The 16,988-nt window shown below is 37.7% G+C and overlaps 1 long non-coding RNA gene across 1 annotated transcript; it reads left to right on the top strand.

Moving 5' to 3' along the window:
- Positions 1–1,664: 1,664 nt before the first annotated feature.
- Positions 1,665–14,657, top strand: LOC107770584 (uncharacterized). Its single transcript, XR_012699764.1, has 3 exons — positions 1,665–1,857; positions 2,015–2,209; positions 14,309–14,657. It is a non-coding gene; the product is annotated as an uncharacterized LOC107770584 (long non-coding RNA).
- Positions 14,658–16,988: the final 2,331 nt, after the last annotated feature.

Below are 16,988 nucleotides of genomic sequence, written 5' to 3'. Positions count from 1 at the left end.
GCATTTTGAAGGTACTCCAAAAATTCTCTGTTATGTGGCTTTTGGAATGGCAAAGGTCAGGCTACGAAGTTGCTCCTACCCATAAAAATGATGATTCTAAGATATGTATAGGTTGTGTTTGAAGATGCTGACATTTACTATAGTTTTAGGTATTATTATATCTCAGTTATTAGGTAGTTGGTTTTGGATATTATGTCTTAAGTTATTAGGTACTACGCCTGTAATATTTGAATATGATTCTACTAACAATGTACTTTATGTCTTTTGCATATATTGTAGATACGAGTGCATGCTATTACAAAATGCACATTGATGAACATAGAAATCTTTTGTTTATGATCAATTATTTTGTACATGTACAGAGGTTTTCTTATGATTATGTAACGTATAGCGCATTTCCTAATAAAATTTGCCTCAAAAAACATGTTGGGCCCGTGCTTAGTACGAGCTTTCATGTCTGGTACTACTATATACAAGTGTCAAGAAGGGACGAACATAGCGACGAGCAACTGTACTAAAGTCAATGTTGATTGTACAGGATACGTGTTCTGCACTTCAACTGTAGTCCTACAATTGTTCTCCTTTCAATGACACGTGTTTAAATTTGGCAAAATACCTTATCACCCTCCTAAACTTGTCACAAATTATTAATTACAGCATTAAATTATTTGTGGTCTTAATTACCCCCCTCAACTAGGCCTTTTGAGAGCCATTACCCCCTTGGATATTGATGTAGCAAATTGTGTGGGTGCACTCGCCTGCCACGTAGATTTTTTTTGTATATGTGACATTTTTTTGAAAAATAAAATATATTTTTACCTTTTTAAGTATGTTACTATTTTAGATAATTTTTTTCGAATACAATTTATAATAAAACTTAAATAGAACTACATTATCTATGCTAATTTTTTTGGGGGGCTAAAAATAATAAAGTTTTATTTAATCTATTTTTGAATTTGACCTGAAAATAAAGATTTATACAATTGAAATAAATAGTCAATTCATCTAAAAAGTTATAAAATACATAGTTTGAAATTAATTATTTTGGCAATAATTTTTTATATAGCTCTAAATTAATGACTATTTATTTCAGCTGTGTATTTTTACTTCTTCAAGTAAAATATGTAAAAAATATATTTTCAGAGCATCATAATTTAGAGCTATATAAAAAATTATAGCCAAAATAATTAATTTCAAACTATGTATTTTTATAACTGTTTAGATGCCTTGACTATTTATTTTAATTGTATAAATATTTATTTTTAGATCAAATTCAAAAAAAGATTAACTAAAATTTTATTATTTTTAGCCAAATAAAAAAACTTAACCTAAATAATGTAGTTCTATCCAAGTTTTATTATAAATTGTATTCGAAAAAACATTATATAAAAATTTCACGTACTTAAAAAGGTAAAAATATATTTTATTTTTCAAAAAAATGCCACATATACAGAAAAATCCACGTGACAGGCGAGTGCACCCACACAATTTGTCACATCAGTGTCCAAGGGGATGATGGCTCTCAAAAAGCCTAATTAATGGGTGTAATTAAGACCACGAATAATTTAAGACTGTAACTAATAATGCGTGACAAGTTTAGAGGCGTGATAAGTATTTTGCCTTTAAATTTTTATACATCTTTCTTCCACTTCGCATCTATTTTCCATCTTACTCCTCTATTCTTCAGTGTACGGTTCTTTCTAGAGATGCTATGGTGAGCTCAATCGTTTCCATTTCACCTGATCTTCTTCCTTCATGGTGATCGGAATTAATTTATTTTAGTGTTCAATTCATATTTTTGTCATCTTTCTATGAGTTTTCTTTGTTTCTGAAGGCATTCACTCCTCTTCCCAAAAGGTTAGTCTTTCTTCTATTTCTCTACCTGGGTGTCTATATATTTCTTTTTTGCTTTTGTTTCTTAAGAGTTAACATTGAATTCCTTTCATGTATATTTTCTCTTTTCTTTTCTTTTAGTAAATGTTGAATCAATCTCATTTGCTATATTTGGTTGTAGTATCTAGGTATTTTTATTTCTATAAACCTCGCAAGAGAATTTGCTAGCCGTTGGCAAAACAGATTCACCTTTCTTAGGATTTTGGATATGGAAACTGAGTTTTCCGTTTTGGGTATCATCAAAATCCAGCAAAGCTCAGAAGAATTTTGCATTGCAGGGTTCAAGTAAAATTCTTACACTGAAATTTCTCACGGGGTAAGTTCACAATTTCTCGATTATTTTCTTGTAGTTTCTCGAAAGATCTATGTTGGTAGTAAAATGATCTTCAGGAAGTAATCTAGGGAATCCTTGTTCATATGCAAGAAATTCACCTTAGTAGCTCTATTATATTTCAGTTTAAGTAGAATATTTTATCCCTGAAATAAACCAGGAATAAGACTATAATGCCATTGGAAACTTCTAAAGTCCATAGAAAATGCATAAAACTATAGTACCATTGGAAACTTATAAAGTCCATAGAAAATGCACTGTTGAAATCTAAATTTGAGGAAACAATAATTTTTACCATTCCTTCAACTATAATAGTGATAGCTGATCATTTAAAATCATAATAAAGAAAGGGAATAGAGGAATAATCGAAAAAGAAATTTTATATTCTGAAGATGTAAGATAATGTACTGGTAGACACATAGAAGAAAATGCAGGATCTGTAGCGGAAGCCAAATGTATATAGTGTGAATAAGTCACAACTACTATACCAAAAATTATGACAGCCACCAAATAATAAATAAGACAATAAAGCAACAATAAAAGGAACACCAGAATTTACGAGGTTCGGCCAACTTTGCCTACTCTTCGGACACAACCAATATTTTATTCCACTCCAAAATACAAGTGAAATAATACTAAAGAAAGAAGATACAAATGCCTTAAACAGATGAGAAGGCAAATGAGAGGTGTATTTTAAATCCTAAACATTAGGCCTTCTTTTATAGGGAGGAAAATCCCCCCAACTCTTCTCCCAACCGATGTGGGACTTTGGCATTTTGCCAAACTTCAACAAATCTCCACCTTGGCAAAATTCTACATCTTCAATTCTCTCTCAATAACAAATTTTGGTTGTGTCATCATCTTCAATCTTCAGTGTTCAACAATATTGATCAAATCCAAACAATGTTGAAACTTGATCGTAGTCACCACTTTTGTCAGCATATCAGTAGGATTCTCTGTAGTATGAATTTTCTTCATCGTGACTCCACCTTCTTCTATGATTTCTCGTACAAAATGATACCGAACATCAATGTGCTTCGTCCTTGCATGATAAACTTGGTTCTTCGCTAATTGAATAGCACTTTGACTATCACAAAAAATTGTGATACTTTTTTGTTCAACACCAAGCTCCTTTAGCAATCCTTGAAGCCAAATTGCCTCCTTCACAGCCTCTGTAATAGCCATATACTCTGCCTCTATTGTAGACAAAGCAACTGTTGACTGCAAAGTAGACTTCCAACTAACTGGTGCCTTTGCAAAAGTAAACACATAACCAGTAGTTGATCTTCGTTTGTCCAGATCACCCGCAAAATCTGAGTCACAATATCCAACTACAGACTGATTGTCGTCCTGCTCAAAAACTAACCCAACATCTACAGTATTATGAATATACCGTAGAATCCACTTCACAGCTTGCCAATGCTCCTTTCCTGGATTATGCATATATCTGCTAATAACTCCAACAGCTTGTGAAATGTCAGGTCTCGTACAGACCATTGCATACATCAAGCTACCTACAACATTTGTGTATGGTACCTTTGACATATACTCTCGTTCAGCTTCATCCATTGGCGACATAGTAGTACTTAGCTTAAAATGGGAAGCAAGTGGAGTACTAACTGGCTTAGTCTTGTCATCTATGCCAAAACGTTGAAGTACTCTCTTCAAATATTCCTTTTGAGATAAACAAAGTTTCTTTGAACGTCTATCTCTAATTATCTCCATGCCAAGAATTTTCTTTGCCTCACCCAAATCCTTCATCTCGAACTCCTTCTTCAGTTGAATCTTTAACTTATCAATTTCTTCCGAATTCTTGGAAGCTATCAACATATCATCAACATATAGGAGAAGATATACAAAGGAACCATCTTTAAGCTTGCGCAAATACACACAATGATCGTATTTGCTTCTCTTGTACCCTTGCCACAACATAAACTCGTCAAATCGCTTGTACCATTGTCTAGAAGATTGTTTCAATCCGTACAATAATTTTTCAAGTTTTCATACCATATTTTCTTTTCCAGCAACTTTGAATCCTTCTGGCTGAGTCATGTAGATTTCCTCCTCCAAGTTTCCATGTAAAAATGCAGTTTTTACATCCATCTGAACTAGTTCCAAATCCAATTGTGCTACCAAAGCCAACATAATTCTAATGGAGGAATGTTTTACAACTGGAGAAAACACTTCATTGTAATCAATTCCCTCCTTTTGAGCATATCCTTTGGCCACCAATCTTGCTTTGTAGCGAACATCTACTTGGTTAGGAAATCCTTCCTTCTTTGCAAATACCCATTTGCACCCAATTGCTTTCTTTCCCTTCGGGAGATTGGCCAATCTTCATGTATGATTCTGATGAAGGGACTGTATTTCATCATTCATGGCAATCCTCCACTTATCTTCTTCTGAACTTTGGACTGCGTCTTTATAAGTGGTAGGAACATCATCAGCTACAATTGAGGTTGCACAAGCAATCGTTTCTATGAGACGAACAGGTTTCGTTATTGTTCTTTTTGGCCTGCTGGTTGCTATTGATTCAAGTTGTTATTGAGGTTCCTAAGTTGGAATCTCCTTTACTGGCTCTCCTTCTAGTGGGTAATCTTCATTTGTTTCCTCCTCTGCTTCTTGTGTAGGAAAAATAAATTTTCCCTCAAACTCCACCTGCTTAGAAGCACCTTCATTTTGTTTGGTATTTTCTGTTACCTTATTTACCATAGCAGATTCATCAAAGGTAACATCCCTGCTGAATATTACTTTCTTTGTCATAGGACACCATAAGCGATATCCTTTGACTCCAGAAGTAATTCCCATAAAAATAGCCTTCTTTACCCTTGGATCCAATTTTGACTCTGTCACATGATAATATGCAGTTGAGCCAAACACGTGCAAAGATTCATAATCTACAGCAGGCTTTCTATACCATTTTTCAAATGGTGTCTTGCCATCAACAGTAGCAGATGGTAAGCGATTAATGAGGTGGCATGCATATGTAACTGCCTCAGCCCAAAATTCTTTGCCCAAGCCAGCATTGGACAACATACACCGTACCTTCTCCAGCAAGGTCCGGTTCATACGTTCTGCCACTCCATTCTATTGTGGTGTATGTCTAACAGTGAAGTGTCGGACGATGCCATCATTTTCACAGACCTTATTGAAATGATCATTTTTGTATTCACCTCCATTGTCTGTGCGAATACACTTGATCCTCCTGCCTGTTTGATTCTCCACCATCGTCTTCCATTTGAGAAAAATTCCCAGGACTTCATCTTTGCTTTTCATTGTATACACCCACACTCTTCGGGAAAAATCATCAACAAAGGTTACAAAATAGTGCTTCCCACCCAATGGAGGTGTTTTGAAAGGACCCCAAACATCAGAGTGTACATAATCCAAAATGCCTTTAGTATTATGGATCGCTGTACCAAATTTAACCCTTGTCTGTTTCCCTTTGACACAATGCTCACAAAACTCCAAATTGCAAGCCTTTACTCCTTTTAATAATCCTTGATCTGATAGAGTTTTCAAGGATTTTCCTCCAGCATGTCCCAAGCGCATGTGCCATAGCTTTGTTGCTTCTGCCTCTTTGTCGTCACTGGATGTCACTGTCGTTGTCCCAATAACTGTATTGTCACGATAGCGGTACATATTATTGTTCTTACGATTAGCCTTCATTACAACTAGTGCACCGGAGAATACTCTTATCACTCTATTTTCTGCAATGATTTTGAACCCTTTTGATTCTAGGGCTCCTACAGAGATGAGATTCTTCTTCAAATTCGGTACAAATCGAACATTTGTTAATGTTCTGATCATTCCATCATGGTTCCTTAATCGTATTGAACCAATTCCATATGAGGTAAGAGGGCTTTTGTCCGCTGTGTGGATGACTCCATATTCTCCTTCTTGAAATTCCACAAACCAGTCCCTGTTGGGACACATATGATAGCTACAAGTCGAGTCCATCAACCATATGTCTGATGATGTTGATGACCCTGTTGTAACTAATGCGAAGTCTGAATCATCACAATCAGCTACATTTGAATCCATAATGGCCTTTCCATTGTTATGTTTGGTCTTATTCTTCAACTTCAGACAGTCTTTCTTCCAGTGTCCTTTTTCTCGACAAAAGGCACATTCATCTTTACTGGGTATGGATCTTGACTCGGATCTTCTCTTCTTTGTCCTCGTTTGATTTTGAGGACGACCCCTCACAAATAGTGCTTCTCCTTCTCCGCCCTTCTGTTTTTCTCGCTTTCTTTGTTCATAGCTGTACAAAGCCGAACAAACTTCTCTGAGAGAAACTTCGTCATTTCCATGGAGTAGAGTAGTTTCAAGGTGCTCGTACTCATCAGGAAGTGATGCCAACAACATCAAGGCCAAGTCACCATCATCATAAGTTGTATCCATATTTTGCAAATCTGTGACCAACTTATTGAAACTGGTGATATGTTCATTCATCGTGGTACCAGGAACATATGTGAAGTGAAACAGTCTCTTCTTCATGTACAATTTATTTTGACTGTTTTTCTTCAAAAATTTATCCTCCAGTGCTTTCCATAATTTACTTGCAGAAGTTTCCTTTGTGTATGGATATTTCTGCTCTCTAGCAAGGTAGGATCGAATGGTACCACAAGCAACACGGTTGATAATTTTCCAATCTTATTCTTCAATAACATCTGGTCTCTTTTCTTCAATGGCAAGATCTAGCCCTTGTTGAAAAAAGACATCTAGAACCTCGCCTTGCCACATCCCAAAATGTCCGGACCCGTCAAATATTTCTACCGTAAATTTCGCATTTGACACGATTCTTGTCATAAGCGAAGATGCCAATGATGACGTATTGTTGACACTTGATGTAGATTCTTCTTGTTTATTATCTCCCATTTTTGACACAAATATTATTTAATAGCTGACGACACAAATCAAGATTATTTTCTTTCTGGTGTGGAAGATCAGACTAAGCTGCAACCACAGAGCATACTCAGACAGAACCTTGACTCAGTTACCAAGATAAATCTTTTCTGATGTGGAAGATCAGACTATGTTGTAACCACAAAGTATACTTAGACAGTACCTTGGTTCTGATACCAATTGTAGCGGAAGTCAAATGTATATAGTGTGAATAAGTCACAACTAATATACCAAAAATTATGACAGCCACCAAATAATAAATAAGACAATAAAGCAACAATAAAAGGAACACCAGAATTTACGAGGTTCGGCCAACTTTGCCTACTCCTAGGACACACCAATATTTTATTCCACTCCAAAATACAAGTGAAATAATACTAAAGAAAGAAGATACAAATTCCTTAAACAGATGAGAAGGCAAATGAGAGGTGTGTTTTAAATCCTAAACATTAGGCCTTCTTTTATAGGAGGAAAAATTCCCCCCCCAACTCTTCTCCCAACCGACGTGGGACTTTGGCATTTTGCCAAACTTCAACAGGATCGACTCCGTATAAGATAATGTTCGGACAATGTAGCTAATGTATTGTCAGATAGGTAAGACTGGTAAAGTATATGAAAATTACCTTGTCAAATAAACTTTATTTTGGATCAAGTGATTTGAAACCCATCGTGCATTCAAATGCTTAGCTTTAATTTGCGTTCTAATTATGTTTGAAGGGTCTATTTGGTTATACTCTCTCTCTCTTCAATTGGTAAGTATATTTTCTTTTTTTGAGATAGAAACTTTACTACTTATTTGGATTTAACAGTTGGAAGTAAAGAAGCAAAAGGATCTCTTTGCTTTGAAGGGTTCAAGAGACATGTAATTCTTTCAAAGTTAGTGATATGGTGTCCATCTCATTCAAATGATTTGGTAGCCAATTTTGTTGACTTGGTTTTGTTTGGTAGCCAACCTTGTTGAATTGGTATGATTTGGTAGTCAATTTTATTTATTTGGTTTGGTTTGGTAGTCAACCTTGTTGAAATTGTGAAAAGGGTGTGCAAATTGTCAAATATTGTAAGCTTTAGAGAGTGAAGTTTTGGCTATAAAAGGAGAGCTTTGACTCTCATTTCTATACACCAACAAAGAAAGGAAAGAGAGAGAGTGAGCAAGGTATTCCATAAACTATAAGAAAATAGTTTGTGAAGAAAAATAGAGTGTGAGAGATATTGTAGTGAGGTGGAAAAAACAAAAGAGTGTTTATTTCTTTTGAGGGTGTAGTGGTCTTAGGAGTATTTTTTACTCGTTACTACACAGTGTAAAATTTCTCGCTATAGTGATATCAGTTGCTCTTCTTCGCCGTGGTTTTTCCTTTATTCAGAAGGGTTTTCACGTAAAATCTTGGTGTCATTATTTCTACATTTCTATTCTTGCTGATTTAACCATAACTTAATGTTTTGCGTTTCTCACTAATACCGTGAATATTATTTTTACGGGGTTTATTCCCAACAAGTGGTATCAGAGCCAAGGTTCTGTCTGAGTATGCTCTGTGGTTGCAACACAGTCTGAACTTCCACATCAGAAAAGAATTATTTTGGTCTCATAATAAATAGCATTTGTATTCGTGATAAACAATGAAAGCCAACACTAGTAGAATGGTTACTTTGAATGGCACAAACTATGCCATTTGGAAGGGCAAAATGGAAGATTTGCTCTATGTCAAGAATTTTCATCAACCCGTCTTCACCACTATAAAGCCTGATAATAAATCAGATGAAGAGTGAAATCTGTTACATATGTAGGTTTACAGATTTATTAGACAGTGGGTTGACGATAATGTTTTGAACCATATTTCTGGGGAGACACATGCTCGGACCCTATGGGAGCACCTTGAAAGTTTGTATGCTCGGAAAACTGGAAACAATAAGATGTTTCTAATAAAGCAGATGTTGGGTTTAAAATACCATGATGGTTCCGCGATGACAGATCATCTGAATAATTTTCAGGGGATTGTGAACCAGTTATCTGCTATGGACATTAAATTTGATGAAGAAATTCAAAGCCTGTTTCTACTTGGTTCCCTACCAGATTCTTGGGAAATTCTTAGAACTTCATTATCAAATTCTGCTCCAAATGGTGTGATCCCTATGGATCTTGCCAAGAGCAGCCTTTTAAATGAAGAGATGAGAAGAAAATCTCAAGGTTCCTCCTCATCAGATGTCTTGGTGACTGACTCTAGGGGGAAAAGCAAGAATAGGGGTTCTCAAAATAGAGAACATAATAGAAGCAAATCTAGAAGCAGACTTAAAGATATTGAGTGCTATCATTGCGGGAAGAAAGGGCACACAAAGAAGTTCTGCCGGATTTTGAAAAAGGAGAATAGAGACAAGGAAGAACAGAAAGAAAATGACAATCGTGTGGCCACCGTCACTACAGAAGATCTTGTTACCGTCCTTGATGCGGATCTGATAAATATTGCTTGTGATGAGTCAAGCTGGGTTGTGGACAGTGGTGCCGCATCTCATGTGATATCAAGGAAGGAATTTTCTCATCCTATACTCAAGGTGACTTTGGAACTTTGAGTATGGGTAATGAGACTGTATCTAGGGTGGATGGTGTTGGAACGATTTGTTTGGAAACTAGTATTGGAACTAAACTAGTTTTAAACAATGTAAAACATGCACCTGATGTTTGTTTGCACTTGATCTCTGTTGATGTTTTGGATGATGAGGGATATGTCAGTACCAATGGTGCTGGAAAGTGGAAGCTCACTAAGGGTTCCATGATTGTGGCTCGTGGGGAAAAATGTCGTGGGTCTATACTGGACTACGACCTCTACCTGTGTTGATATGGTGAATGCCGTTGAGAGCAATAACTCTTCAGCGTTATGGCATAAGAGGCTTAGCCACATTAGCGAGAAAGGACTAAATGTTCTGGCCAAGAAGAAATTATTGCCAAATTTTGAAAGTGCAAAATTAGAAAAATATGAGCACTGCTTGGCTGGAAAACAAAAAAGAGTTTCTTTCCAGTCTCATCCTCCTTCAAGAAAGACAGAGTTGCTTGAGTTGGTGCATTCAGATTTATGTGGTCCAATGAAGACAAGGACTTTGGGTGGTGCACTTTATTTTTCTACCTTTATTGATGATTGCTCTAGAAAACTTTGGGTCTACATCTTGAAGACGAAAGAACAAGTGTTAGGTGTCTTTAAGCAGTTTCAGGCTTTAGTTAAAAGAGAAACTGGAAAGAAGTTGAAGTGTATTCGTACTGATAACGGTGGTGAATATTGTGGACCATTTGACGAATACTGTAAGCAACAGGGTATCAGACACTAGAAGACTCCTCCTAAGACTCCTTAGCTTAATGGTTTAGCAGAAAGGGTGAACAGGACCTTGATGGAAAGAGTGAGATGTTTGCTTTCTGAAGTAAAGTTGCCGAATTCCTTTTGGGGTGAGGCTTTGTTGACCGCCACACATGTTATTAATCTATCCCCTACGGTTGCTTTGCAAAGTGATGTTCCAAACAGAGTTTGGTATGACAAGGATGTTTCCTATGACTACTTGAAAGTGTTTGGTTGCAAAGCTTTTGTACATGTGCCTCAAGATGAGAGGTCAAAATTAACTACCAAGACAAGACAGTGCATCTTCATTGATTATGGCCTTGATGAGTTTGGTTACCGGCTATATGATCCAATTGAGAAGAAGGCCGTGAGAAGCCGTGATGTTATCTTCGTGGAGGATCAAACCATTGAAGATATTAACAAAGCGGAGAAGTTAAAATCTCCAAGTTCTGAAGGTTTAGTTAATTTTGATCAAGTTCTTCATACAAATGCGGATGGCATTAGTGGGCTCAATGATGATGGTGATGCCCAAAATCATATTCCAGATCAACATATTGATGGTGATGGTGATAACAATGATAATGTTGATGAGGTAGATGCTCATACTCACAAAGCTGTAGACGAGTTAGATATTCTACTCAGGAGGTCCTCTAGACCTCGTACTCCTTCCTCCCGTTATTCACCCAATGAGTATGTATTACTCACTGATGGGGGAGAACCTAAATGTTATGCGGAGGCCATAGAAGATGAGCACAAGGATCAATGGATTGAAGCCATGCAAGATGAGATGAAATTTCTGCATGAGAACCATACTTATGAGTTGGTGAAATTGTCTAAGGGCATGTGAGCGTTGAAAAACAAGTGGGTGTTCAAAGTTAAAGCTGAAGAACATAGTTTGAAGCCCAGATACAAAGCTAGATTGGTTGTCAAGGGATTTGGTCAAAGAAAAGGTATTGACTTTGACGAAATATTTTCTCCTGTCATGAAAATGTCCTCCATTCGGACAGTTCTGGTTTGACTGCCAGTCTTGATTTAGAGATTGAGCAGATGGATGTGAAGACTGCTTTTCTTCACCGTGACTTAGAAGAGGAGATTTATATGGAACAACCCGAGGGCTTCAAGGCAAACGGTAAGGAAAATCTTGTATGCAAACTTAAGAAGAGTCTATATGGATTGAAGCAAGCTCCCAGACAGTGGTACAAGAAGTTTGAGTCTGTTATGGGGGAGCAAGGCTACAAGAAGACTTCCTCATATCACTGTGTGTTTGTACAAAGATTTTCTAATGATGACTTTATCATCCTCTTGCTATATGTGGATGATATGTTGGTTGTGGGTAGGAATTCTTCCAAGATTGACGAGTTGAAGAAACAGTTGAATAAGTCTTTTGCAATGAAAGACTTGGGTCATGCTAAGCAGATTTTGGGCATGAGACTTGTTCGAGAAACGAAAGAAAGCTTTACTTATTACAGGAGAAGTACATAGAACATGTGCTGGAGCGCTTCAAAATGAAAAGTGCTAAGTTGGTTCGCATACCCTTTCCTGGTCATCTGAAGTTGAGTAAGAAGATGTGTCCTACAACAACGAAGGAAAAAGAGAGAATGGCCAAGATTCCTTATTCCTTTGCTGTCGGAAGTTTGATGTATGCAATGGTATGTGTAAGCACGTGATTTTTGCTTCACGAACAATCACTCCAAAAGAAAACAAAAATAGTGACCAGTGGCCTCGCTGTACAAATTTTTAATTTTTCATGACATGTACTACTAGTCATTTGTGGTTCGTCCCATTTTTTGCATTTTTGATCTTATCAATCAAAATACAAAGTATGTCTGTCATAGTAATCAAACCGCAATTCGGTCGTTGAAAGAAAATTCAAAAAATATATATATGCATCGTTCGTTCTAGGTTGTGATTTAACTTACTTGAATATTTTTATATGTGTGTGATAATTATGTTAAAGTGTTACATTGTTGTTTATTTTAATTTCATTTTTTATTTTTATTTCATTTTTGTTTTAAAATTAGGAAAAACAAGAGAAAAGAAGTGATGAAAATCGGTTTGGGCCCAAGAAATGAAACAAAAATAGGCCCAAAACCGGCACACAAGTCCAGTCCAAGTCCGGCCTGCCCAAACACTAATTCAAACGACGCCGTATCAGCGTCCTTATTGGAGCCGTTGATTTGATTCGAATGAACGGTCCCGATCAGGCCACTCATTCAACCCCAAACGACGTCGTCTTAGGCAATTGATCTGAGCCGTCCAACCCCTTGATCCAACGGACCCAGGCCTTCCCCCTAAACCCGTCAAATTTTGACCCGATCCAGCCTTACCCGGTCTCACCCACTATCAAACCCAAAACGACACCGTCTTCCCTAAGTGAATAGATCCTGGCCATAGATCTCATTTGATCCAACGGCCAGGATCTAAACCCCTAGATCGTATATAAGCTTTCTATCGTACCCCACGCCCCTTATTCGAACCCCCCTCCACTCATCGTCTTCACCAAGCCCTGAACCCCCCGAAACCCTAGCAGCCGCCCTGGTTTCCCTTTCACCAGAACCCGGCGGCATGAACGCCGGTGACCACCTCCTGAACACCCTAGGACCACCTCACTGTCCTGAACATGGATCTTCCATCCATTTGCCTCGAATCACCTTCCTTCATCTCGAATCTTCATTTGAAGATTCGAGTCGAACCCTGACCTATACCAAACCTCACCATCTTCGTACCAGACATTCCCCTGACCTATAACTAATGGATTAGTCGACTCGATAAACGTCGACTCGATAAACGTCGACTCAATAAACGTCGACTCGATAAACGTCGTCGATTAGTTTTCTATAACTAATGGATCAAATGAGCTAATAATTTCACATGACTAATTGAACCATGTCACTGACTAAATGCCCGACATTGTTTGAAATGGGTTTGTTTGCATTGCAAAAACGACTGAAAAGGTTCACTCCAGGGCAGTCCTGAATTTGAACTTTCAGAAGTTCAAAATGCCCTGATGTTGCAATGGGTTTAGGGCAGTAATAATCAAGGTTTAACAAGGGTAGTATGGGGTTCGAAAAGAACAGGAAAAGCTTAGTTTAAGTGAGCTGACAAGTAGGGTACTGAATTAGGATTAAATTAATGTCAATGGGGAACAAGACATAAGAGCATGGGAATTAAAAAGAATACTTAAATGAACCCATAACTCTTGAACAAAAGGAATAAGCCAGGCGTGGGGAACAAAATGGTTGGCATCAAGAAGATGCTTAGGCATGGGGTTTAATAGGTATGGGCAGTCTGCAATTGGCAGAATCCAGGCAGCTTAGCTGCACTGGGTTGTTTGGCTTATAAATAGGCTATTTTCAGAACTTAAAAGGGCTGGATTTTTAGTCTTCAGAAAAGGAGAAAACAAAGAAAAATTTCCAGAACACTTTAACTAAACACTGTCCAAAACTGCACTAGGTACTAAGTTGGTTGAGCTGTTCTGGCCAAGTCAGTTATTCTAACTAGGGTTATTACTGTTCCATTAAGAGAAGGTTGTGTGTCTTCTGCTGTGATTGTTACTACACTAAGTTTTCTGTGTGCTGTGGATTGAGTTTCAGTCTTCCTGATTGTCGGAACTGTACTGTGTATTTGCTGAGCTTTGTGGTTATTGGATTTTCTGTTGCTGTTACATTCGATATCTTGGGTTTTCCTGCTGTCTCTCTGCTCTGTTTTCTGGGATTGTCTGTCCATTGCTCGATCACTTGTTGAGCTTCATCATTGTGGCTGTTTTGGTTGTTGCTGTGTTGTGTTGTTTACCTGCTGCTGTTGTGCTTGTTGTGTACCACTCAACTGATCCTTTTCCTTCTTCTGTTCTCTATACCAGGTACACAACTAATACACTGTCAATGTAATTGGAAATTGAGCATGAATACAAAGGAAAAGACCTGAAGAATGTCTTTTATACATAGGTTGTTACATTAAATATCATGTAATGTATAATAATTTTCGTTCCTGTTTGGGTACTGGAAGTAGCCTGCGTGTCTAGTAGATATCAATGTAGATTAGTTGGATGTTAGTTTATATATGTATACCGTTAGGTAAAAAATATGCCCAATACAATAGGTTGTATCCCAGACTTGGTTTAATTGTGTAACATATCGTTTAATATATGCCAAGCATGAAATTATCCAAGTTCATCTCCTTTGGATGAATTGCTTTGTTATAATTATTGATCAGCCACACCTTTAGAACAAAAAACACAAGTTTATGGTCTCAACCTCACAGGGGTCGAGCTCAGGTCGAAACAGACCAAGCAGGCCCGCATCGAACAAACAGTGGCCCAGGTCTGGCCCATCCCGCATGAGCTGGATTTGGGCCCGTAATGTTCAATCAGATGTCCGTGTGCGTAGTCATATTTTCTTATTCTATAAAAGCATTTTGAATCCTGCTATAAATAAGCCTGCAAGCATGTAATTAACTAGGAATATCTCGGTTTCCAATTAGTAGAAACAAACGCGACAAGAAACGTAGTTGCTATAGGAAATTCTTTTAAAACAAGGACGAGATGAGCCTCGACAAGACAAAGAACAAGCTGCGGGGCCCTCGTTAAATGTATATATCGAAGCATTCAGTTTCCAAGGTGGGGCGTTTAGCAAATCTCACGAACCTCCCGGAATAATAACGCGATATCCTCTTTAAGCGCGTATTTAATAATCTTACCTTCTTAAGTTCGGGTGCACATTTATGTGACCCAAATCAAAATCTCGACGGATTCGAGATGTGTTTCTGATCACGGGTACATTGGTTGTGACGTGGTTCGAGATGCGTGTCCATGACGTCGCAAATTCCTTTTAAAAATAAGAATGAGACGAGCCTCGACAAACAAAAATGTACAAAGCTGCGGGGCCCTCTAAATGTATGTATATATTAAAGTATTTAGAATTCGAGATGTGCCGTTTAACGAATTTTTACGACCTTCCCCAAAATAACAAGACGCTAGTTGCTTTAGGCGCGCCTTTAACAATTTATTTTCCTTAATTCGGGTGCACATTTATGTGACCCAAATCCAAATCTCAACCGAGTCGAGATATATCGATAACCACGAGTGCATTGATGTAACGTGGTTCGAGATATGTTTTCACGACGTTGCAATTCTTGTAAAATAATAATAACGACAAAAGCGGTTAAAAGTTAAAATTTGCACATATGTTCAATTTGTATAAAAATCAGATAATCAAGCCGAATATAACAGTTGAGCAACCGTGCTAGAACCACGGAACTCGGGAATGCCTAACACCTTCTCCCGGGTTAACAGAATTCCTTATCCAGATTTCTGGTACGCAGACTGTAATATAGAGTCATTCTTTTCCTCGATTTGGGATTAAAATTGGTGACTTGGGACACCCTAAATCTCCCAGGTGGCGACTCGGAAATAAATAAACAAATCCCGTTTCGATTGTCCTTTAATTGGAAAAACTCCCTTGCACCCTATCGGGTGCGGAAAAAGGAGGTGTGACAGCTCTGGCGACTCTGCTGGGGAAGAAACCCAGAACCACCGGTTCAGGATTAAGAATTCGAGCCTAGAATAATTGTTATTATTTGGCTTTATTTATTATCTGATTTTATTACATGTTTTGCGCCTAATGTGCTAAATGCTGCTTTTATTGCTTTGATATTATTTGAACTGTACATATAAACTGTGCCGAAACCCTTCTCTTCTCTCTCTTGAGGAGCGCACGCTGGTCGTGGATTCTTTCTGTTAGTGTCATATACCAAAATAGAACGAGGATTCGGAGGAGTTGCAAAATCGGATGGCCTTTTGGTTACCGGTACACAGCTCCCATCCTTGGCTCGAGTTGTCCGCTCGGGAAAGCCAGGTCTAGAACAAACACCTAGGTTTTACAGCTTAGTATGACATGACTTCATGCCGGATCCCTAGTAGGAACGCTTATTTGCATCACGTTGCATTTAACTAAGGGGACTCAACACGGGGGTTGGATCCGTCTAGGACAGGCAACCTGAAAATAAAAGATCATCCTGCTACATCTTGTTTGCTGTGTGCATTTACTTGTTTCAAGGCTTGCATGCTGACCGGCTTTTGAATATCGGGAATGTTGTGAAAAAAAAAGTGTCTTATTAATTTGTTTTATTAAAGACCAAAGAAAATAGAAAAGAGAAAAATGGATTTTTGTTTCACTTTGAACAGAAAAGGAAAAATAGTTTGTCATGAGAAACATGGTTCACAAAATTTGGTTTATGTTTTCCGCCCGAACTACGTCAGTTTGATTCTCGCAGGGTGCGAGATACGTAGGCAACCCCCATCGGGCTCAACTTATTTTTCAAAGTATAGGTACTATCCAAAAGAACAAAAGTTTTAAATAGTCAAGGTGACATCACGCTTTTCAGAAACAACCAAATTTCGTTTTTTTAGGAAAAAAGGGTGTGTCAATTTGGTATTTGAGTCCAATGAGTCTGGATCTTTGCTTAATCACCCTAATAAACATGCAGAATGAGCATAAGTCCAAGTTTTCCAGTAACGGTTAGGAGCAAAATCCCTCTGGAGG

This window comes from Nicotiana tabacum, chromosome 16 (genome assembly GCF_000715075.1).
Source record: "Nicotiana tabacum cultivar K326 chromosome 16, ASM71507v2, whole genome shotgun sequence".
Lineage (NCBI taxonomy): Eukaryota > Viridiplantae > Streptophyta > Magnoliopsida > Solanales > Solanaceae > Nicotiana > Nicotiana tabacum.
Note: the sequence above shows the minus strand (reverse complement) of the source record. Positions and strands in the feature narration are given on the sequence as shown.